The 23,684-nt window shown below is 44.6% G+C and overlaps 1 protein-coding gene across 1 annotated transcript in view; it reads left to right on the top strand.

The window, feature by feature from the left end:
- adamtsl2 (ADAMTS-like 2) overlaps window positions 1-23,684 on the top strand; it is a 200,161-nt gene that overhangs the window by 155,085 nt on the left and 21,392 nt on the right. The window lies entirely within an intron of this gene.

The raw sequence follows: 23,684 nt of genomic DNA, 5'->3' as shown, positions 1-23,684 counted from the left end.
CCTTCTTTAAAGACTGTAATTTCCTTTCGCACATGGTTGAAGATGCCCTCCAATGCATCTCATCCATGTGCCGTGCCCTCAAACCCCACCCCTCCAGCTGCAACATGGACAGAACCTCCCCACCCCGGTCCTCACCTTCCACCCCACCAACTTCCGCATACATTCCGTCATCCGCCGACATTTCTGCCACCTCCAAACCAGACCCCATATTTCCCTCTCCACCCCTTTCCACTTTCCGCAAAGACCATTCCCCCATGACTACCTGGTCAGGACCATGTCCCCCCCAACAACCCATCCTCCCCTCCTGGCACCTTCCCCTGCCACTGCAGGAATTGCAAAACCTGCACCCACACCTCCTCCCTCACCTCCATCCAAGGCCCCAAAAGAGCCTTCCACATCCATCAGAGTTTCACCTGCACATCCATTAATGTCATTTATTGTATCCGTTGCTCCTGATTCCTTTTCCTTTACATTGGGGAGACTGGATGCCTTCTCGCAGAGCGCACTAGGGAACATCTCTGGGACACCCGCACCAATCAACCCCATAGCCCCGTGGCCGAACATTTCAACTCCCCCATCCCACTCTGCCGAGGACATGCAGGCCCTCGGCCTCCTCCACCGCCGCTTCCTCACCACCCAACACCTGGAGGAAGAACGACTCATCTTCCGCCTCGGAACACTTCAACCCCAGGTATCAACGTCGACTTCACTAGTTTCCTCATTTCCCCACTCCTCACCTTATCCCAGTTCTGAACTGCCAGCTCAGCACCATCCTCATGGCCTGTCCTACCTGCCAATCTTCATTCCCACCTATCCACCCCACCCTCCTCTCTGACCTATTACCTTCATTCCCACCTCTATCCATCTATTGTACTTTTGGCAACTTTCTCCCCAGCCCCACCCCCCCCTCCCATTTATCTCTCCATCCCGGAGGCTCCCTGCCTCATTCCTGATGAAGGGCCTTTGCCCGAAACATCGATTTTCCTGCTCTTCGGATGCTGCCTGACCTGCTGTGCTTTTCCAGCACCACTCTAATCTAGACTCATTACAATCACTACATTCCTCTCCCTGAGTCAGAGGACATGGGCCAGTTCTCTCTTTTTAAAAGTAGATGGAGTACCGTTTGTCATCCAGTACTTCCCCAGAGCTGAGAAACTGTTCTTCACTGCCTTCAACGTGTCATCGATGACGACGAACATCTCGCCAAGATCATCCCTACGCCTCCACTTCTCAGCTTCAAACGACTGCCAAACCTTAAACAGCTCATCTTTCACAGCAAGCTACCCAGCCTTCAGGACAACACTGACCTTGCACCTCTACAAGGCATTCCAGATCATTGACATGGATACTACCATCACATGTGGGAACACCACTCACCATGTACATAGCAGATACTCATATGACTCGGCCAATATTGTCTACCTTACGAGCTACAGGCAAAGATATCCTGAGGCATAGTATATCGATGAGGCCGTGCAGACATTATGATAACCGATGAATGGACACTGCGCAACAATCGTCAGACAGGGATGTTCCCTCCCAGTCAGGAAACCCTTCAGCGGTCAAGGACATTTAACCTCTGATCTTCAGATAAGCGTCCTCCAAGGCAGCCTTCAAGATACACAACAGTGCAGAATTGCCGAGCTGAAACCGATAGCCAAGTTCCGTACCCATGTAGACAGCCTGAACCATGATCTTGGGTTCAGGTCATGCTACAAATAACCCCACCATACTGTTCTGTATCTATAAAATTTTCCTTACTGTTCTGTTTTGACTCCATCATCTTGCTAATTTGTTATGATCTCCCTACCTTAATTAGTTTGTACAGTTTTGGATTTCTTATTTGGTTAAACCCTCAGCATACGACTCTTATGATTTATTTCCAGCACCATCTTATTTTAAATATTTTGTAATTATCTGTGCGCCTCAATTAATTGAATTATAAATCATCCCTTCACTTGCTATTCAGCTGTTGACACTTTACTTTCACCGTCTGATACTTTTGATCACCTGCAAATACTTATTATTCAGCGGGTCGACACTCCACTCACACCATTTGTACAATCTTTTGATCTCTGTACCTATAAATTCTGTGCCCGAATGCTTCTCTTCACTTCACCTGACAAAGGAGCGGCATTTGAAAAGCTTGTGATTTCAAATAAATGTGTTGGACTTTAATAAGGTGTCATGTGACTTCTGATCTATTAAGGACAGTGTGTAATACGCAGTAGCTCGTCTCCTGCACCTGGAATGTCTTGGAAGAAATTTATTCTCTTCTTAAGATGGCAAAGTCGTCAAGACAGCAACATCTGCCATGTCCATCTCAGATTCCAAGGTATCTTCAACACTTGATGGAGAAGGAAAACCCATGGCCGTCAGAACAGCCAAAAAGGCATTCGCAGAGCAGGGCGTGTTTTATCCCCACACCATTTGAGATTTTTCACCTCCCATATTATCCATGCACTTGTTCAGCACCATTGCACCTACCTGAACTTTATACACCACTGGATCTGATCTTAGGTGGACCATGCCTCTTACCCATGCAGAGCCATTCATAGAGTACTACTGCCTGAAGACAGGCCCTACGGCCCAGACTGGTCCAAGCTGACCAAAATGTCCATCCACACTAACCCCATTTCCCTGCACGTGGCCCATATCCTTCTAAGAGACAGTGAGGTCTGCAGATGCTGGAGATTAGAGTTGAGAATGTATTTTGGAAAAGCACAGCCGGTCAGGCAGCATCTGGGGAGCAGGAAAATTGACATTTTGGGCCGGAGCCATTCCTGATGAAGGACTCTGGCCTGAAACATCGATTTTCCTGCTCCTCGGATGCTGCCTGAGCTGCTGTGCTTTTCCAGCAACACACTCGCAACCCATATCCTTTTAAACCTTTCCTATCCATGTATTTGTCCAAATGCTTTTTAAATATTGTTAATGTATCTGTCTCAACCACTTCTGCTGGCAGCTCATTCCATATGTGTACCACCCTCTGTGTAAAAAAAGTTGCCTCTCAGATTCCTTTTTATTCTTTCCCCTCTAACCTTAAACTGATGCCCTCTAGTCCTTGATTCTCCAACATTGGGGAAAAAGACTGAGTTCATTCACCCTATCCATGCCTATCATGGTCTCATGCACCTCTATAAGGTTCCCCTTCAGTCTCCTAACCTCTAAAGAAAAAGTCCTAACGTGTTCAGTCTCTCCCCACAACTCAGACCATTGAGTCCTAGTAGCATCCTTGTAAATTTCTACGGCATTCTTTCCAGTTTAATAACATCCTTCCAATAGCAAAGTGACCAAAACTGAACACAATACTCCAAGTCGAAAAGTATGGCGCTGGAAGAGCGCAGCAGGTCAGGCAGCTGCCGAGGAGCAGGAGAGTCAATGTTTCAAACATAAGCCCTTCATCAAGCCCTTGGATGCTGTCTGACCTGCTCTGCTTTTGAAGTGCCAAGCTTTTCGGCACTAACTTCCAGCATCTGCAGTCCTCGCTTTCTCCACAATATTCCAAGTGCGGCCTCACCAATGTTCTGTACAACTGCAACATAACTTCCTAACTTCTATATTCAGTGCCCTGACTGATGAAGGCCAGCTAGTGTGCCAAAAGCTGCCTTCACTGTCCTGACTCCACTTTCAGAGAACTGTACTCCTGAGCTCCAAGGTCCCTCTGTTCCACTACACTTCTTAAGACCCTCCTACCTTGATTTGACTTCCCAACATGCAAGACCTCATACTTTATATGTTAAACTCCATTTGCCATTTCTAGGCCCACTTCCCCAGCTGACCAAGGTCCTGCTGCAATTTCTAATAACCTTCCTCACGGTTCACAATACCACATATTTTAGTGTCACCTGCAGACTTGCTAATCATGCCTTTTACACTCTCATCCAAATCATTGATATAGATAACAAACAACAATGGAGCCAGCACTGACCTTTGAGACACTCCACTAGTCACAGGCCTCCAGTCCAACAAGTATCCTTCCACTATTACCCTCTGCTTCCTACCATCAAGCCAGTTGTGTATCTAATGGAAAAGCACAGGTCAGGCAGCATCTGAGGAGCAGGTAAATCGACATGTTGAGCAAAAGCCTTCACGAGGAATGAGACTGGGAGCCTCAGAGGTAGAGAGATAAATGGGAGGGGATTGGGGCTGGGTGAAGGTAGCTGAGAGTGCAATAGGTGGATGGAGTTGGAGTAAAGGTGATAGTTTGGAGAGGAGGGTGGAGCGGATAGGTCTGAAGGAGGATTGACAGGTGGGACAGGTCACCAGGAGAGTGCTGAGCTGGAAGATTGCAACTGGGGTCAATGTTGACCACTAGTTTCCTCATTTCTCTCCCTCCGCCACCTGACTACAGTTCCAATAAATCAAGATCCTGCTGCAATTTCTGATAATCTTCCTCGCGGTCCACAATACCACATATTTTAGTGTCACCTGCAAACTTACTAATCATGGTCCTCATCCCTTGTCCCTCCTGTCAATCTTCCTTCCCATCTATCCGCTCCACCCTCCCCTCCGACCTATTACCTTTACCCCCACCTCCATCCACCAATCGCACTCTCAGCTATCTCCTCCCCAGCCCCACCCACTCCTATTTATTTCTGCAACCTGAGGTTCCCAGCCTCATTCCTCATGCAGGGCTTTTGCCTGAAACATCCATTTTCCTGCTCCTCGGCTGCTGCCTGACCTGCTGTGCTTTTCTAGCACTACTCTAATCATGACTCTAATCTCCAGCATCTGCAGTACCCACTTTTGCCTGTGTATCCAATTTATTAGCTCCCCCTGAATTCTATGTGATCTAACCTTCCAAAGCAGCCTATCATGTGGTACCTTAACAAAGGCTTACTGAAATCCTTGTAGACAACGTCTACCACCCTGCCCTCGTCAACCTTCCTTGTCACTTCATCAAAGACATCTAACATATTTGTACGCATGATCTCCCCCACACAAAGCCTTGTTGACTACTCTTAATCAAACCCTATCTTTCCAAATGCATGTATATCTTATCCCTCAGAGTATTCTCAAGTAACTTACCTACCACAGATGTTAAGCTTATTGGTCTATAGTTCCCAGGCTTTTCTTTGCAGCCCATCTTAAATAAGTGCACAACATTTGCTACCCTCCAGTCGTCTGGGACCTCATCCGTAGCTAACGATGATGCAAAATATCAGCCAGACCTCTACAATTTCTTCTCTAGCTCTTGCAAAGTTCTTGGATATATCTGGTCAGGACCAGGAGATTTATCCACCTTTGTACTTCTAATGCATCAAATATCTCCTCTACTGTGACATGCACTATTCCTCAAGATAATTTTCCCGGGTTCCCAAGTCATCTTGTCTTTCTCCACAGTAAGCATGAGAAATATCCATTGAGGACCTTGCCCATCTCCTGCGATTCCACACACACATGTTCACTTGGGTCCCGTGGTTCTTACGCCAAATTTGGTCCCATAAAGTAAACTGTCTCTCTGGCTAAAGGGAGACTTGTGTCCGGCATTGGCATTCCTGATGCCATTTCACCCTTCCTTGCCCCGGTCCTGGAAGATCAGATTTAACGTGATACAGAATTTCTCCCCATTAGTAACTCTGCTGGAGCTAACCCTGCACTTGCATGAAGGGTGACCCTATAATCAAATATGAACTGGGACTGTTGGTATCTCGTGAAGCTGTAGGCTATTTCTTTAAGCCCGCCTTCCATGTTTGGACTGCTCTTTCTGCAAGACTATTGGATGATGGATGGTATGGAGCTGTCCTTATATAACAAATACCATGCAACTTTAGAAAATACTTGAATTCCCTGCTGGTAAGCGATGGCCAATTATCATGACGAACACTTCTGAAAGTCCGTGCATTGCAAATGAATGTGCGCAGTTTTTCTGTTGTCTCCATGTTTGACAAATGAACTCTATGCAAGTCCAACTTCTTTGAGTGGGCATCCACAATGACTAAGAACATTAAGCCTGTGAAAGGATCTGCATAGTCAATGTGTAACTGAATTTAGAGTTTACCCATCCATTCCCATGAATGTGTTTGGGCTGCTGGCAGTAATTTTCATCCTTGTTGGTACTCTGAGCAATGTGGCTGTGTTTGCATCCAGGCCTGGCCACCAGACATACTTCTCACCAACATCTTCAGGTTGAAAATCCCTGGATCATCCTGATGGAGTTCAGTTCGTGTCTGACAGGCACCTTTGCTCAAGACAATCACTCTTGCATCCCATAATAATATGCCATCTTCTGCTGTGATCTGGTCTCCAAAATGATTTAAGTGCTGGTTGTGATGGCCCTTTGGTTTCCCCATTACCAGTAGCTGTTCCAGTTTTGCCAGGATTGAATCTTTCAGTCCAAAGTCAGATGTCAGCTTCTGGAAGTATGTTCAAAAAATTTTAAATCATTACGTACTCTTCCAGTGGCAATACCACTGGCAGTGGCAGGTGGCTGAATACGTCTGCGTTGCAGGCGGTTTTCCAACATGTAACTATATGCACTTAGCGTTAGAGACATTGCATGTCAATACCAGATCTGGCTTGAGATCACAGTGTGCCGATACCGTTGAGGAAGATAGCTGTTTCTTTAGTTCCCTGAAGACTAGGGCTTGGCTAAGCGACCATTTCCAAGGCTGACACTTTTTTTAAAGAGTTGATGCAATGATGCCAGGATGGAGGCCAGGTTATGTTTGAACTTCCCACAATAATTCACCAGCTGGCCCTAGGAAAGACCTTAAGCTCCAGTACAGACACTGGAGCTGGGGCACTTTTGATTGCCCTCACTTTATCTCCCAATGGATAAAACCCAATCTTATCAACTCGGCAGCCCGTGTAGATCACTTGCGGTGCCTGGAACACATTTTATTTTCCTTCTAAGGTGTATGCACACCTGGGGAAAATATCTATGGACAATGTTCAAGTTCAGTAAGTGCGCATTATTGGTTTTCCCTGTTGTTAACCCATCATCTAGATAAATGGCGACCTAGTGTAGATGTTTTAAAATGTTCTCCATCGTCCACTGACAAAATGCACAAGCTGACAATACCCCAAATGGCAGTCTTGTATATTGGTACAAACCCATACGGGTATTAAGTGTAGCATACTTCTGGGAATGCTCATCTTACTGCAATTGCAAGTACACATGGCTCATGTCCAGCTTCATGAAAGATAGTCCTCCCTGTCACTTTGTTTATAAATCAAAGGGTATCTATCCAGCTGCAAAAACTGGTTTACCATTTGTTTAATATCCCCAAAACGGCGAATCGACCTGTTGGTCTACAAAATCAGTACAGACTAGTGCTGTCTATTAAGAACAAAGGACACAGAAAATTTACAGCCCTGGAACAGGCCCTTCGACCCTCCAAGCTTGAGCCGATCCAAATCCACTGACTAAACCTATTGCCCAATTCCTAAGCATCTGTATCCCTCTGCTCCGCACCACCTCATGCATCTGTCCAGATGCACCTTAAATGAGTCTACCGTGCCTACCTCTACTACCGCAGCTGGCAACATGTTCCAGGCACCTGCCACCCTCTGTGTAAAGTACTTGCCGCGTATATCCCCCTTAAACTTTTCATCTCTCACCTTGAACACATGACCTCTAGTTATTGAAACCCTCACCTTGGGAAAAAGCTTTTTTCTATCTACCTTGTCTATACCCTTCATTATTTTGTAGATCTCAATCATGTCCTCCCTTAATCTGCTTTTTTCTAATGAAAATAATCCAAACCTACTCAACCTCGTCTCCATAGCTAGCACCTTCCATACCAGGTAAACCTTCTCTGCATCCTCTCCAAAGCATCCACATCCTTTTGTAATGTGGCGCCCAGAACTGTACACGGTATTCTAAATGCGACTGAACCAAAGTCTTGTCCAATTTTAACATGACCTGCCAGCTCTTATTCTCAATACCCCGTCCAATGAAGGCATGCATACCATATGCCTTCTTGACCACTCTATCCACCTGTGCAGCCACCTTCAGGGTACAATGGACCTGAACTCCCAGATCTCTCTGCTCATCAATTTTTCCCAAAGCTCTTCCATTCACTGTATAACTCACTCTAGAATTAGACTTCCCAAAATGCATCACCTCACATTTGCCTGGATTGAACTCCACCTGCCACTTCTCTGCCCAACTCTCCAATCTACCTATATTCTCCTGTGTTCTTTGACAGTCCTAGAACATAGAACATAGAAGGATACAGCGCAGTACAGGCCCTTCGGCCCTCGATGTTGCGCCGACCGAATCCTACCTAACCTATACTAGCCCAATAACTTCCAAATGCCTATCCAATGCCCGCTTAAATGACCATAAAGAAGGAGAGTTCACCACTGATACGGGCAGGGCATTCCATGAACTCACAACCCGCTGTGTGAAGAATCTACCCCTAACATCTGTCCTATACCTACCACCCCTTAATTTAAAGCTATGTCCCCTAGTAACACCTGACTCCATTAGCGGTAAAAGGTTCTTAGTATCTACCCTATCTAAACCCCTAATCATCTTATACACTTCTATCAGATCTCCCCTAAACCTACTCTTCTCCAATGAGAACAGCCCCAAGTGCCTCAGCCTTTCCTCATAAGATTTTCCTACCATTCCAGGCAACATCCTGGTAAACCTCCTCTGCACTCGTTCTAAAGCTTCCACATCCTTCCTATAGTATGGCGACCAAAACTGCACACAATACTCCAGATGAGGCCTCACCAGAGTCTTATACAACTGCAACATGACCTCAGGACTCCGGAACTCAATTCCTCTGCCAATAAAGCCCAGTACACCATATGCCTTCCTCACAGCACTATTTACCTGGGTGGCAACTTTCAGAGATCTGTGTACATGGACACCAAGATCCCTCTGCTCATCCACACTACCAAGTAGCCTACCATTAGCCCAGTAATCCATCATCTTGTTATTCCTACCAAAGTGAATGACTTCGCACTTAGCTACATTGAATTCCATTTGCCACATTTCCGCCCAGCTCTGCAACTTATCTATATCCCGCTGTAACCTACCACTTCCTTCCTCACTATCCACAACTCCACCGACTTTTGTGTCATCCGCAAACTTGCTTACCCAGCTTTCAAGTCCTTCCTCTAGATCATTTATAAAGATAACAAAAAGCAATGGTCCCAAAACAGATCCTTGTGGTACACCGCTAGTAACTGCGCTCCAAGATGAACATAATCCATCAACTACTACCCTCTGTCTCCTTCCATCCAGCCAATTCCTAATCCAAACCTCTAATGTATCCTCAATGCCATACCTCCGAAGTTTTAGCATTAGCCTACCATGGGGAACCTTATCGAACGCCTTACTAAAATCCATATACACAACATCTACTGCTTTACCCTCATCCACTTCCTTAGTCACCTTCTCAAAGAACTCAATAAGGTTTATGAGGCACGACCTGCCCTTCACAAAACCATGCTGGCTATCCCTGATCACGTTATTCCTACCCAGATGTTCATAAATCTTATCCCTTACCATTCTCTCTAAGACTTTGCCCACCACTGAAGTCAGACTCACTGGCCTATAGTTACTAGGGCTATCCCTACTCCCTTTCTTGAACAATGGGACCACATTCGCTATCCTCCAGTCCTCTGGTACTATTCCCGTTGACAATGACGACATAAAAATCCAGGCCAATGGCTCTGCTATCTCCTCCCTAGCTTCCCATAGGATCCTGGGGTAAATGCCATCAGGCCCAGGAGACTTATCTATATTCATCCTTTCCAATATTCCCAAAACCTCTTCCCTGCATATTTCCAGGGCATCCATTCTAATTATTTGTGATTCCATATTCACATCAGCAACAGTGTCCTGTTCCTGAGTGAATACTGATGAAAAGTACTGATTTAATGTCTCTCCAATCTCCTCCGCCTCCACACACAACTTCCCACTACTATCCTTGACTGGACCGATACCTACCCTAGTCATCCTTTTATTCTTGACATACCTATAAGCATATCCTCTATGCTTTCTGCTACTCCACCAATCGTCATGTCATCTGCAAACTTACTGATCAGACCAACAATGCCCTCTTCCAGATCATTTATGTACATTACAAACAACAGTGGCCCCAGCACTGATCCCTGTGGAACACCACTGGTCACCTTTCTCCATTTCACCTTCAACTTCTACACTCTGTCTCCTGTTGTTCAACCAGTTCTGTATCCACCTAGCTAGAACACCCTGCACACCATGCGACTTCACTTTCTCCATTTGTTTACCATAGGGAACCTTATCAAACGCCTTACTGAAGTCCATGTATATGACATCTATAGCCCTTCCTTCATCTATCAACTTGGTCACTTCCTCAAAAAACTCCATTAAGTTAGTAAGGCACGATCTCCCCCGCACAAAACCACAAAATCTTCTGGTCCTGACCAGATATATCCAAGACCACTGCAAGAGGTTAGAGAAGAAATTGTGGGGACCCTGGCTGATATTTTTGCATTGTCAATCACTACAGGTGAGACCCCTGAAGACTGGAGGGTAGAGAATGTTGTGCCATTATTTACTTCAGAAGATTCTGAGAGATAAGATAAACACGCATTTGGAAAGACAGGGTTTGATTTAAAGCAGTCAGCTTGGCTTTGTGAGTTGGAGATCATGCCTCACAAATTTGTTAGAGTTTTTTGATTAAGTGAGCAGGAAGGTTGATGAGGACAGGGCGGTAGTCTATATGAATTTCCGTAAGGCCTTTGATAAGGTTCGACATGGTAGGCTGCTCTGGAAGGTTAGATTGCATGGAATCCAGGATGAGCTGGCAAATTGGATGCAAAATTGGCTTGATGGGAGAAAGCAGAAGGTAATAGTGGAAGGATGCTTGTTGAACTGGAGGCCTGTGACTAGTGGAGTGCCTCAGGGGTCAGGGCCGGGCCCATTGCTGTTTGTTAGCTGTATCAATGATTTGGATGAGAATATACAAGGCATAATTAGTTTGTTGATGACATTAAAATAAGTGCAGAACAAATTTGTCAGGATGTTATCAAGACTCAACTATAGTTATAGGGAGAGGTTGGACAATTTGGGCCTTCCTGTTTAAAGTGTAGGAGACTGAGGGGGAACCTTGTAGAGGTATATGAGATCATGAGAGGCATGGATAGTGAATGTTCTCTCTTTTTCCCAGGGTTGGTGAATCAACGACTAGAGAGCATCAGTTTAAGGTTAGAGAGGAAAGAATAAAAGAGAATCTAAGAGGCAACTTTTCTTTTACATAGAGGGTAGTACGTATTTGGAATGAGCTGCCAGTGGAAGTGGTTGAGGCGGGTACATTAACAACATTTAAAAGACATTTGGACAAATGCATGAATAGGAAAGGATAAGAAGGATATGGGCCAAGTGCAGGAAAATGGAGTTAGCATGGACGGCCAGTTTGGGTCAAAGGGCCTGTCTCCATGCTGTAGGATTCAATGACTCTATCAGATTTAAACTCTGCAGTCCTCCCACATTCAGTTGAGAATGGTGTTGGACAATTAAACAATTCAGTGGAGGAGGACATTCCACAAATATCCCCATCTTCAATGGCAGAAGAGTCTAATATGTTGGTGCAAAAGATAAGACTGAAGCTTTTGCAGCAATGTTCAGCCAGAAATGCCGAGTGGATGATCCATCTCAGCCTCCCCCACCGGTCCCCAGCATTAAAGATAGCCATCTTCAGCCAATTCAATTCATTCCACATGATATCAAGAAACATTCTGAGACACTGAATGCTGCAAAGGCTACAGGCCCTGACAACATTCCAGCAATAATATTGAAGACTTGTGCTCCAGAACTTGCCACTCCCCTAGCAAGGCTGTTTCCAGTACAGTTACAACATTAGCATCTACCCAACAATGTGGAAAATTGGTCAGGTATAAACTGTACATTGAAAAGCATGACAAATCCAACCCAACTAATTACCACCCCATCAGTCTATTCTTGATCACAAGTAAAGTGATGGAAGATGTCATCAACAGTGCTATCGGATAGCACCTGCTCAGTAATAATCTGCTTGTTGACACCCAGTTTGCATTCTGACACGGCCACTTAGCTCCTAACCTCTTATCGATCTTCACTTCAACATGACCAAAAGTGCTGAATTTCAGAGGTGAGCTGAGAGTTAAAAATCACACAACGCCAGGCTATTGTCCAACAGGTTTATTTGGAAGTACTACTTTCAGTGTGCTGCTCCTTTAACAGGTAGCTGGTGGAGCAGGATCAGGTAGTGGAACTACCTGATGAAGGAGCAATGCATCGAAAGCTAGTACTTCCAAATAAACCTGTTGGACTGTAACCTGGTGTTGTGTGATTTTTAACTTTGTCCACCTCAGTCCAACACCAGCACCTCTACATTAAGGTGAGAGTGACAGCCTTTGACATTGAGGGTACATTTGATCGGGTGCATTTGAGGGTGGCATCAAGGAGCTCTAGCATAACTGGAATCAATGAGAAACAGAGGAAATCTCTCTGCTGGTTGGAGTCATACCTGGCACATAAGATGGTAAATCATTACAGATCCAGATTGTCTATAACGAAGCTTCTCAGCAAAATGTCCTTGGACCAGCCATCTTCATCAGTTTCATCAATTACTTTCCCTCCATCATAAAGTCAAATGTGGAGAGGTTTTGCCAATGATTGCTTAATGTCAGCACCATTCATGATTCTTTAGAGACTAAAGCAGTCCATGGTCAAGTTCCATAAGATCTTTCCTGTCCTTTCCCTGACACCCTTGCTTTCCTCTACTTTTCACTTCTCCAAAAGTGTGACACTGTGGCTCACAAAACCCAGGATCCAAGAACTTCTCTGAGCCCTGACTTTCTGGAGCCTGATCCACCTATATGTTTCTATAACACCATAAAATAGAGGAACCGAATTAGGCCATTTAGCCCATCAGATCTGCTCTACCATTCGATCATGGTTGATTTGTTTCTCAGCTCCACACTCCTGCCTTCTCCCTTTAACCCTTGATCCCTTCGCCAGTCAAGAACCTATCTATCTTTGCCTTAAATACGCTTGACTTAGTCTCCACAGCCCTCTGTGGCAATGAGTTCCACAAATTAACTCACTTTTGGCTGAAGAAATTCCCCTCCTTTTCAGTTCTAAAGGGTCATCCCTTCACTCTGAGGCTGAGCTCTTCTACTAGTGGAAACATCTTCTCCAGGCCTCTCAGTATTATGCATTTTCAATGAGATCACGTCCACCCCCTCCCCCCGCCACCCTAAACCTCATTGTGTACAGACCCAGAGTCCTCAACTGTTCCTCATATGGCAATCACTTCATCCCTGGATCATTATTGTAAACCTCCTCTGGGCCTCCTCCAATGCTAGCACATACTTTGTTTGATATCAAGGTCAAAACCGCATACAATATTCCAAATACGGTCTGACCAGAGTCTTATACAGCCTCATTAGTAATTCTCTGCTTTTGTATTCTAGCTGCCTTGAAATGAATTCTAAGATTACGTTGGACTTCCTAACTGCCCTCTGAAACTGCATGTTAACCTTATGGAAGTCATGAACTGAGACCCTGAAGACCCTTTGTGTTTCAGATTTCCGAAGCCTTTCCCCATTTAGAAAATGTTCTACTCACCTTATCTTCCTACCAAAGTACATAACATCACTCTTGCCCACATTTCATCTGCCAGGTCTTTGCCCACACCCCGAGCATGTCCAAGTCTTTCTGCAGCCTCACTGCTTCCTCAATACTACCTGTACCTCCATCTATCTTGGTGTCATTGGCAAATTTAGCAACGGTGCCCTCAGTTCCTTCATCCAGATCGTTAATATATAACTTGGATTGTTGTGGTCCCAACCCTAGACCCTGTGAAACTTCACTAATCGCTGGCTGTCATTCTGAAAAAGACCTCTTTGTCCCAAATCTATGCCTTCTGACGGTCAGCCAATCCTGTACCCATACCAGTGCCTTGCTCCTAAAACCAGGAGCTCTTATTTTATTTTGCAGACTCCTGTGCAGCACCTTGTCAAGGTCTTTTGGAAATCCAGTTAGATCACATCCACTAACTCTCCTTTGTCTAACTTGCTCATTGCCTCCTGAAAGAATTCTAACAGATCAAGCTATAGTTCCTGTCTTCTTCCTCCCTTCTCTCTTAAACACAACTGTTAAATTAGCCATTTTCCAGTCCTCTAGGACTCTCCCTGACTCTAGTGATTCCTGAAAGAACATGACCAGGGCCCCTACAATCAGTCCTCAGCTATCTCCTTCTATGGCATGTAGTCATAGTCATAAAGATATACAGCACAGAAACAGACTCTTCAGTCCAACTCATCAATACCAACCAGGTATCCTAAATTCATCTTGTACAATTTGCCAGCATCTGATGCATATTCCTCTAAACCTGTCCAAATGCCTTGGTGGGCGGCACGGTGGCACAGTGGTTAGCACTGCTGCCTCACAGCGCCAGAGACCCGGGTTCAATTCCTGACTCAGGCGACTGACTGTGTGGAGTTTGCACATTCTTCCTGTGCCTGCGTGGGTTTCCTCCAGGTGCTCCGGTTTCCTCCCACAGTCCAAAGATGTGCGGGTCAGGTGAATTGGCCATGCTAAATTGCCCGTAGTGTTAGGTGAAGGGGTAAATGTAGGGGTCTGGGTGGGTTGCACTTCGGCGGGTCGGTGTGGACTTGTTGGGCCGAAGGGCCTGTTTCCACACTGTAAGTAATCTAATCTAATCTAATCTTATCAAAATGTTGTAATTGTACCAGCCTCCACCACTTCCTCTGGCAATTCATTCTATACATGCACCACCCTTTGCATGAAAAAGTTGTCCCTTAGGCCCCTTTTAAATCTTCCCCCTCTCACGTTAAACCTATGCCTTCCAGTTGTGGAATCACCCACCTATGCCATCTAGTTTTGGGGGAAAGACTTTGATTATTCACTCTATCCATAGCGTCAGCCTATTCAGCCTCTCCCTATAGCTCGAATCCTGGCAACATCCTTGTAAATCTTTTCTGAACTCTTTCAGGTTTAACAGCACCTTCCCAATAGCAGGGAAGTGAACACGTATTCCAAAAGTGGCCTAAACAATCTCCTGGGAGGAGAAAGTGAGGACTGCAGATGCTGGAGATCAGAGCTGAAAATGTGTTGCTGGAAAAGCGCAGCAGGTCAGGCAGCATCCAAAGAGCAGGAGAATCGATGTTTCGGGCTTGAGCCTGAAAGAAGGGCTGAAGAAGGGCTCATGCCCGAAACGTCGATTCTCCTGCTCTTTGGATGCTGCCTGACCTGCTGCGCTTTTCCAGCAACACATTTTCAGCTGTAAACAATCTCCTGCACAGCTGCAATATGACCTCCAACTCCTATACTCAGCACACTGACCAATAAAGGAAAGTGTACCAAACACCTTTTCACTACTCTGTCTACCTGCAACTCCACTTTCGAGGAACTGTGAACCTGCACTCCAAGGTCTCTTTGGTCAGCGGTTCCTTACCATTAAAAGTATAAGTCCTGCCCTGATTTACCGTATCAAAATGTGACACCTCACAGTTATCGAAATTAAACTCCATCTGCCATTTCTCAGCCCATCTGATCAAGGTAACCTTCTTTGCTGTCCACTGCACCATCAATTTCGATAATCCATCTGGCGTGGGTGATTTATCTGCCTTCAAATCTTTCAGTTTCCCCATCACCACCTTTTCAGTGATGGCTACATTCACCTCTGCCGCAACTTCCTTCAAGTTCTGGTGTGCTGCTAGTTTCTTCCACGAAGAAAACTAGAGTCATAGAGATGTACAGCACGGAAACAGACCCTTAAGTCCAACCTGTCTATGCTGACCAGATATCCCAACCCAATCTAGTCCCACCTGCCAGCACCCGGCCCATAGTCCTCCAGACTCTTCCTAATCATATACCCATCCAAATGCCTCTTAAATGTTGCAATTGTACCAGCCTCCACCACATCCTTTGGCAGCTCATTCCATACATGTACCACCCTCTGCGTGAAGAAGTTGCCCCTTAGGTCTCTTTTATATCTTTCCCCGCTCACCCTAAACCTATGCCCTCTAGTTCTGGACTCCCCGACCCCTGGGAAAAGACTTTGTCTATTTATCTTATCCATGCCCCTCATGATTTTGTAAACCCCTATAAGGTCACCCCTCAGCCTCCGACGCTCCAGTGAAAACAGCCCCAGCCTGTTCAGCCTCTCCCTGTAGCTCAGAACCTCCAACCTTGGCAAAATCCTTGTAAGTCTTTTCTGAACTCTTTCAAGTTTCACAACATCTTTCCAATAGGAAGGAGACCAGAATTGCACACAATTTCTAAAAGTGGCCTAACCAATGTCCTGTTCAACTGTAACATGACCTCCCAACTCCTGTACTCAATACTCTGACCAATAAAGGAAAGCATACCGAACGCCGCCTTCACTATCCTATCTACCTGCGACTCCACTTTCAAGGAGCTATGAACCTGCACTCTAAGGTCTCTTTGTTCAGCAACAGTTCCTAGGATCTTACCATTAAGTGTATAAGTCCTGCTAAGATTTGCTTTCCCAAAATGCAGCACCTCGCATTTATCTGAATTAAACTCCATCTGCCACTTCTCACCCCATTGTTCCATCTGGTCCAGATCCTGTTGCAATCTGAGGTAACCCTCTTCGCTGTCCACTACACCTTTAATTTTGGTGTCATCTGCAAACTTACTAACTGTATCTCTTATGCTCGCATGCAAATCATTTATGTAAATGACAAAAAGTAGAGGACCCAGCACCGATCCTTGTGGCACTCCACTGGTCACAGGCCTTCAGTCTGAAAACCAACCCTCCACCACCACCCTCTGTCTTCTACCTTTGAGCCAGTTCTGTATCCAAATGGCTAGTTCTCCCTGTATTCCATGAGATCTAACCTTGCTAATCAGTCTCTCATGGGGAACCTTACTGAAGTCCATTTAGATCACATCTACTGCTCTGCCCTCATCAATCTTCTTTGTTACTTCTTCAAAAAAACTCAATCAAGTTTGTGAGACATGATTTCCCACACACAAAGCCATGTTGACTATCCCGAATCAGTCCTTGCCTTTCCAAATACATGTACATCCTGTCCCTCAGGATTCCCTCCAACAACTTGTCCACCACTGAGGTCAAGCTCACAGGTCTATAGTTCCCTGGTTTATCTAACTAATGCGAAGTACCTGTTCAGTTTCTCTGCCATTTCTTTGTTCCCCATTGCTACTTCTCCAGCCTCATTTTCCAACATAGAACATCACAGTGCAGTACAGGCCCTTCGGCCCTCGATGTTGTGCCGCCCTGTGAAACTAATCTGAAGCCCATCTAACCTGCACTATTCCATTCTCATCCATATGCCTATCCAATGACCATTTAAATGCCTGTAAAGTTGGTGAATCTACAACTGTTGCAGGCAGTGCATTCCACACCCTTACTACTCTCTAAGTAAAGAAGTTACCTCTGACGTCGTTCCTATATCTATCATCCCTCAATTTGAAGCTATGCCCCCTCGTGCTATCCAAGACCATCCTTGGAAAAAAGCTGTCATTGTCCACCCAATCTAACCCTCTGATTATCTTATATGTCTCAAATAAGTCACCTCTCAACCTTCTCTCTAACGAAAACAGCCTCATGTCCCTCAACCTTCCCTCATAAGACCTTCCCTCATAAGACATCCTAGTAAATCTCTGAACCCTTTCCAAAGCTTCCACATCCTTCCTATAATACAGTGACCAGAACTGCACGCAATATCCCAAGTGTGGCCGCACCAGAGTTTTGTACAGTTGCAATATGACCTTATAGATCTGAAACTCAATCCCTCTACCAATAAAAGGTAACACATCATATGCTTTCTTAACAGCCCTATCAACCTGGAGACTTTGAGGGATCTATGTAGATGGACACCAAGATCTTTCTGCTCATCCACACGACCAAAAATCTTACCATTAGCCTAGTACTCTGCATTCCTGTTACTCCATCCAAAGTGAATCACCTCACACTTTTCTGCATTAAACTCCATTTGCCACCTCTCAGCCTAGTTCTGCAGCTTATCAATGTCCCTCTGTAACCTACAACATCCTTCTGCACTATCCACAACTCTACTGACCTTAGTCTCATTTGCAAATTTACTAACCCATCCTTCTATGCCCTCATCCAGGTCATTTATAAAAATGACAAGCAACAGTGACCCCAAAACAGATCCTTGCGGTATACCACTAGTAACTGAACTCCAGAATGAACATTTCATATCAACTACCACCCTCTGTCTTCTTTCAGCTAGCCAGTTTCTGATCCAAACCTCAATCTCATGCCTCCGTATTTTATGCAGAAGCCTAATATGGGGAACCTTATCAAACGCCTTACTGAAATCTATATATACCACATCAACCGCTTTACCCTCATCCACCTGTTTGGTCACCTTGTCAAAGAACACAATAAACTGTTGTCTTATCTTTTAGATATCTAAACAAACTCTTTCAATCTTCATTTATATTTCTAGCCAGCTCACTCTCCTATTTCATCTTCCTGCCCCTCATTGCTTTTATAAGGTTTTAAAGATTTCCCACTCCTCTGCCATCCCACTAGTCTTCACCACATTGTATTCTTTTGCTTTTATGCTGCCCCTGACTTCCTTTGTCAGCCATGATTGCTTTATCATCTCCTTAGTATGTTCTTTTTTCCTTGAGATGAACTTCTGTGCCCTCCGAATTACGCCCAGAAAATCCGGTCGTTGCTGCTCCACCCCTTTGCTTGCTGCTCCCTTTCCAAGTAACTGTGGCTAGCTCCTCCCTCATGTTTTTGTGGACTCAATTGTAATACTGTTGCATCTGATTCAATCTTCTCCTCAAACTGAAGGGTGAATTCTACCATATTATGGTCGCTGCACCCCAGGGTTTCTTTCACCTTCGGCTCCGGAATTAAGTCTGCTTCATTACACATTACTCAATCTGGAATTGCCCGTTTGCTATTAGAATCTACAACAAGCTGCCTCCAAAAAAACCATTTCATAGACATTCCATGAATTTCATTTTTTGAGATTTCCAACCAATCTGATATTCCCAGGCCACCTACATATTAAAGTCCCCCATGATTATTGTAATTGCACCTTTCTTACATGCCCTTTCTAGATTCTGATTTATTTTCTCCCCATATCACGAGACCTGCAAGGGGACATGTACACAACTCCCATCAGGATCTGTAGATTAGCTATCTTTAGAAAATTCATATTATAACTTTCAGATATATGACACAAAACAAAATGTCTACAGATGGATTCAATTTCATAATTACACAGAACTTGCTGAAGAAACCAGAGTTTGCTAATGTCTGTACTAACAACAAATTTAAGATAATCAATTGAGTGCATTGTTCGACTCATTTACATACTAGATGCAGAATGCATCCATATCCAGGGACCCATTCTCTCCAAATGAAAGAAATATGTTCAAGTTTTGTCCCTTTCCTGAGTGCTTGCAAAAGCTATAGTTGCTTGTTGCTTTTTCTATGCTAAAGCTTCAGCTAATCAGAGTTTACTTGCAAACCAACCAGTATCCTTTCTCCCGTAATATAAATTGTTGCGATTCTTTGAAACTTGACATTCTTGGCATTTGTCCTGAAGAGTGCTTGACAAGACGCTTTGACAACATGACGTTGCAGCACTGCTCAAGTTTTGTGCTACCAAACAATTATAATTATTGAATCAACTCATCCTAAAATGTATAAGTCATCATTATATTAGATTATTTGTAAAAATCAAAGTTTGATTAAATATTAAACCATCTTTTAAGCTAGATTACATCTAGGTTTTGGGGAGTAATTTAATGACTACAACAGGAGTGTCTCCCACTGGTTGACGAATTGATGAACTCCATTGGTTTCTCTCTGGGAGTCCCTCCACAATTATGAGGTAAGCCTATGGAAGTCTCTACAACAGAAAGCGGTTGAAGACAAAACTTTGAATATTTTCAAGAAGGAGTTAGGTATCATTCTCAGGGCTTCAGGGATCTAAGGGTATGGGGAGAAAATGGCAACAGAGTACTGAGTTAATTGATCAACCATTGAATGGGTAGAGCAGACTTGAAGAGTTGATTGGCCTACTCCTGCTCCTATTTTCTATGTTTCTCTGAGTGATAGCTACAGCTGTACGGGGGCCTATACAGAGGATCAGAGATGGAATCAACTAACTGGGGAGGAAATAGTGCACCAAAGAAATGGGAACCTGCCAGGGTGAAGTGGTTAGAGAGAGTGTGGGGGTGGTTGGAGTCAATAGCAAGAGCAGGAATGGCTTCCTGTGGGTCCTCTCTTTCCCAATGCCAGATCATAGAGTCATAGAGCACAGAAAGAGACCATTCAGTTCAACTGGTCCATGCCAAAAATAATCCCAAGTAAATTAGTCCCATCAGCTTGTTTCTGGCCCATTTCCCTCCAAATCTTTCCTATTCATGTACTTATCCAAATGTGGTAACTGCACTAACGTCCACCACTCCCTCAGGAAGTTCACTTCACACATGAACCACTCTCTGTAAAAGATTTGCTCCTCATTGTCATTTTTAAGCTTCACTCAACTTAAAAATGTGTCCCCAGTCTTGAAAATCCCCCATCTTAGGGAAAAGTCAACTACCTTTAACCCTGCCTATACCCCTTATGATCTTATAAACTTCTATCAGTTCGTCTCTTAACCTCTTCCACTCCAGTGAAAAAAGTCCCAGTTTATCTATCCTTTCTTTGTAACTCAACTTTCCATACCTGGCAACATCCTAGTAAATTTCTTCTGAACCCTCTCCAGCTTAATAGTATCCTTCCTGCAATAGATGACCAAAACTGGATTCAGATTTCCAGAAGAGGCCTCACCAGTATCCTGTACACGATGTCCCATTTCAAATACTCAAGGACTGAGCGATGAAGGCAAGCATACCAAACACATTTTTAACTACTCTGTCTATATGTGACGTAAACTTAAAAGAATTATGTACCTGCACCCCTAGGTCCCTTTGTTTTACAACACTATCCAACGTCCTACCACTAACTGGATAAGTTCAACCCTTGTTTGTTTTACCAAAATGCAATACCCTGCAAGTATCCAGATCAAACTCCATCTGCCATTTTTCAGTGCACTAACCCATTTGATCAAGATCCCTTTTGTAATCTTAGAAAACCACCTTCACTGTTTACTATGGCACCAATTTTGGTGTCATCCACAAACTTACTAACTGTGCCTTCTATATTGTCATCCAGATCATTTATACAAATTACAAACAGAAGAGGACCCGGAACTGACCTCTGTGGAACACTGCTGGTAATGAGCCTCCAGTCCAAAAAATAACCCTCCACCACCACCCTCTGTTTCCTGTCATTCAACCAATTCTGTATCCAGTTGACAAGCTCACCCTGAATCCCATGTGACTTAACTTTCCTAATTAGTCTACAGTGCAGAACCTTGTCAAAGGCTTTACTAAAGTCCAAGTAAAAAATGTCTACCACTCTCCCTTCATCAGTCTTCTTGGTAACTTCCTGCAATACAGTTTTCCTCACACAAAACCATGCTGACTATCTCTAATCAATTTTTGCCTCTCTAAATGTCCACAAACCCTATCTTATGTAATCACTTCCAACAATTTACCTACAACAGAGTCAGAGTTCTCAGGTCTGTCGTTTCTAGGCTTCTCTTTGCAACCTTTCTTAAACAAAGGTACAACATAAGCACCCTCCAGTCATCAGGCACTTCACCCGTAGTTATATGTGATGCAAACTTTTTTGCAAGGTGTCCTGGATGATGTCGAGCTTCTTGAATGTTGTTGGAGCTGCACCCATTCAGGCAAATTGGGAGTATTCCATCACATTCCCGACTTGTGCCTTGTAGATGGACAGGCTCTGGGGAGTCAGGAGGTGAGTCACTTGCTGCAGTATTCCCAGCCTCTGACCTGCTCTTGTGGCCAATGTGTTTAAGGATGAGTTCAGTTGAGTTTTGGTCAATGATAAGCTTCCAGAATATTGATAGTGGGGGATTCAGTGAATGTCAAAGAGGTGATGGTTAGATTATCTCTTATTGGTGATGATCATAGCCTGGCATTAATGGCTGGCACTAATGTTACTTGCCTAAACTTAAATTATAAGACAGAGGAGCAGAAATTAGGGCATTCAGCCAATCCAGTCTGCTCCAACATTCAATCATGGCTGATAAGTTTCTCAACCCCATTCTCCCACTTTCTTCCTGTAACCCTTGATCCCCTCAATACTCAGAACCTATCTATCTCAGTTTTAAATATACTCATTGATTTGGCCTTCACAGCCTTCTGTGGCAATGAATTCCATAGATTCACCACTCTGGCTGAAGAAGTCTCTCCTTCTCTCCAATCTAAAAGGTCTTTCCTTTACTGTAAGGCTGTGTCCTCGGGTCCTAGGTCTTCCTAACATTTACTCTGTCCAGGCCATTCAATATTCTGTCAGCCCAAACCTAGATATTCTCCAGATGTTTTTGCATTTGAGAATGAACTGCTTGAGTACCTGTCGCGAATGGTGCTGGACATTGCGCAATCATTGGTAAACATCCCCACTTCTGACCTTATGATGGAGGAAAGGTCATTGATGAAGCAGCTGAAGATGGTTGGACCTAGGACATTACCCTGAGGGATTCCTGCAGAGATGTTCTGGAGCTGAGATAACTGACTTCCAACAACCACAACCATCTTCCTATCTGCCAGGTTTCTATCCGACTCCAACCAGCGGAGAGATTGCCCCGATACTCATTGATTCCAGTTTTGCTTGGGCTCCTTGATACCACACTTGGTCGAATGTTGCCTTGATGTCAAGGGCTGTCACTCTCACCTTACCTAGAGAATTCAGCTCTTTTGTCCATCTTGTAACCAAGGTGTAATGAGATCAGAAGCTGAGTGGTCCTGGCAGAACCCAAACTGGGTGTTACTGAGCAGGTTATTGCTGAGCAGATGCTGCTTGATAGCCCTGTTGATGATACCTTCCATCACTTTACTGATGATCGAGAGCAGACTGACGGGGTGGTAATTAGCCGGTTTTATTTGTCCTGCTTTTTATTTAGAGGACATACCTGGGCAATTTTTCCACATTGTCGGGTAGATGCCAGTGTTGTAACTGTACTGAAACAGCTTGGCTAGGGGAGCAGCAAGTTCTGGAGCATAAGTCTTAAGTACTATTGTCAGAATTGTCAGGACCCATACCATAGCCTTTGCAGTGTCCAGTGTCTCCAACCATTTCTGGGTTGCATGGTGGCAGAATGGTTAGCACTGCTGCCTCACAGCACTATGGTCCCAGGTTCGATTCCAGCCTCAAGCAACTGTCTGTGTGGAGTTTGTACATTCTCCCTGTGTCTGCAAGGGTTTCCTCTGGGTGCTCCTGTCTCCTCCCACGGTTACAAAAGATACGCAGACCAGGTGAATTGGGGGGATGGGTTGCTCTTCGGAGGGTCACTGTGGACTTGTTGGGCCGAAGGGCCTGTTTCCACACTGTAGGGAATCTAATCTAATTTCTTAATGAGATGTACAGTGAAATGAATTGGCTGACCACTGGTGGAGGCCAAGATGAATCATCCACTCGGAACTTCTGGCTGAAGATTGCTGTAAAAGTTTCAGCCTTACCTTTTGCACTGGTGTGCTGGGCTCTTCCATCATTGAGGATGGAGATATTTGTGGAGCCTCCTCCTCCACTGAGTTGTTTAATTGTCTGCTACCATTCATGACTGGATGAGGTAGGACTGCTGAGCTTGGATCTGATCCATCGGTTATGGGATCGTTT

The sequence above is a fragment of the Hemiscyllium ocellatum genome, chromosome 21, assembly GCF_020745735.1.
Source record: "Hemiscyllium ocellatum isolate sHemOce1 chromosome 21, sHemOce1.pat.X.cur, whole genome shotgun sequence".
NCBI lineage: Eukaryota > Metazoa > Chordata > Chondrichthyes > Orectolobiformes > Hemiscylliidae > Hemiscyllium > Hemiscyllium ocellatum.
Note: the sequence above shows the minus strand (reverse complement) of the source record. Positions and strands in the feature narration are given on the sequence as shown.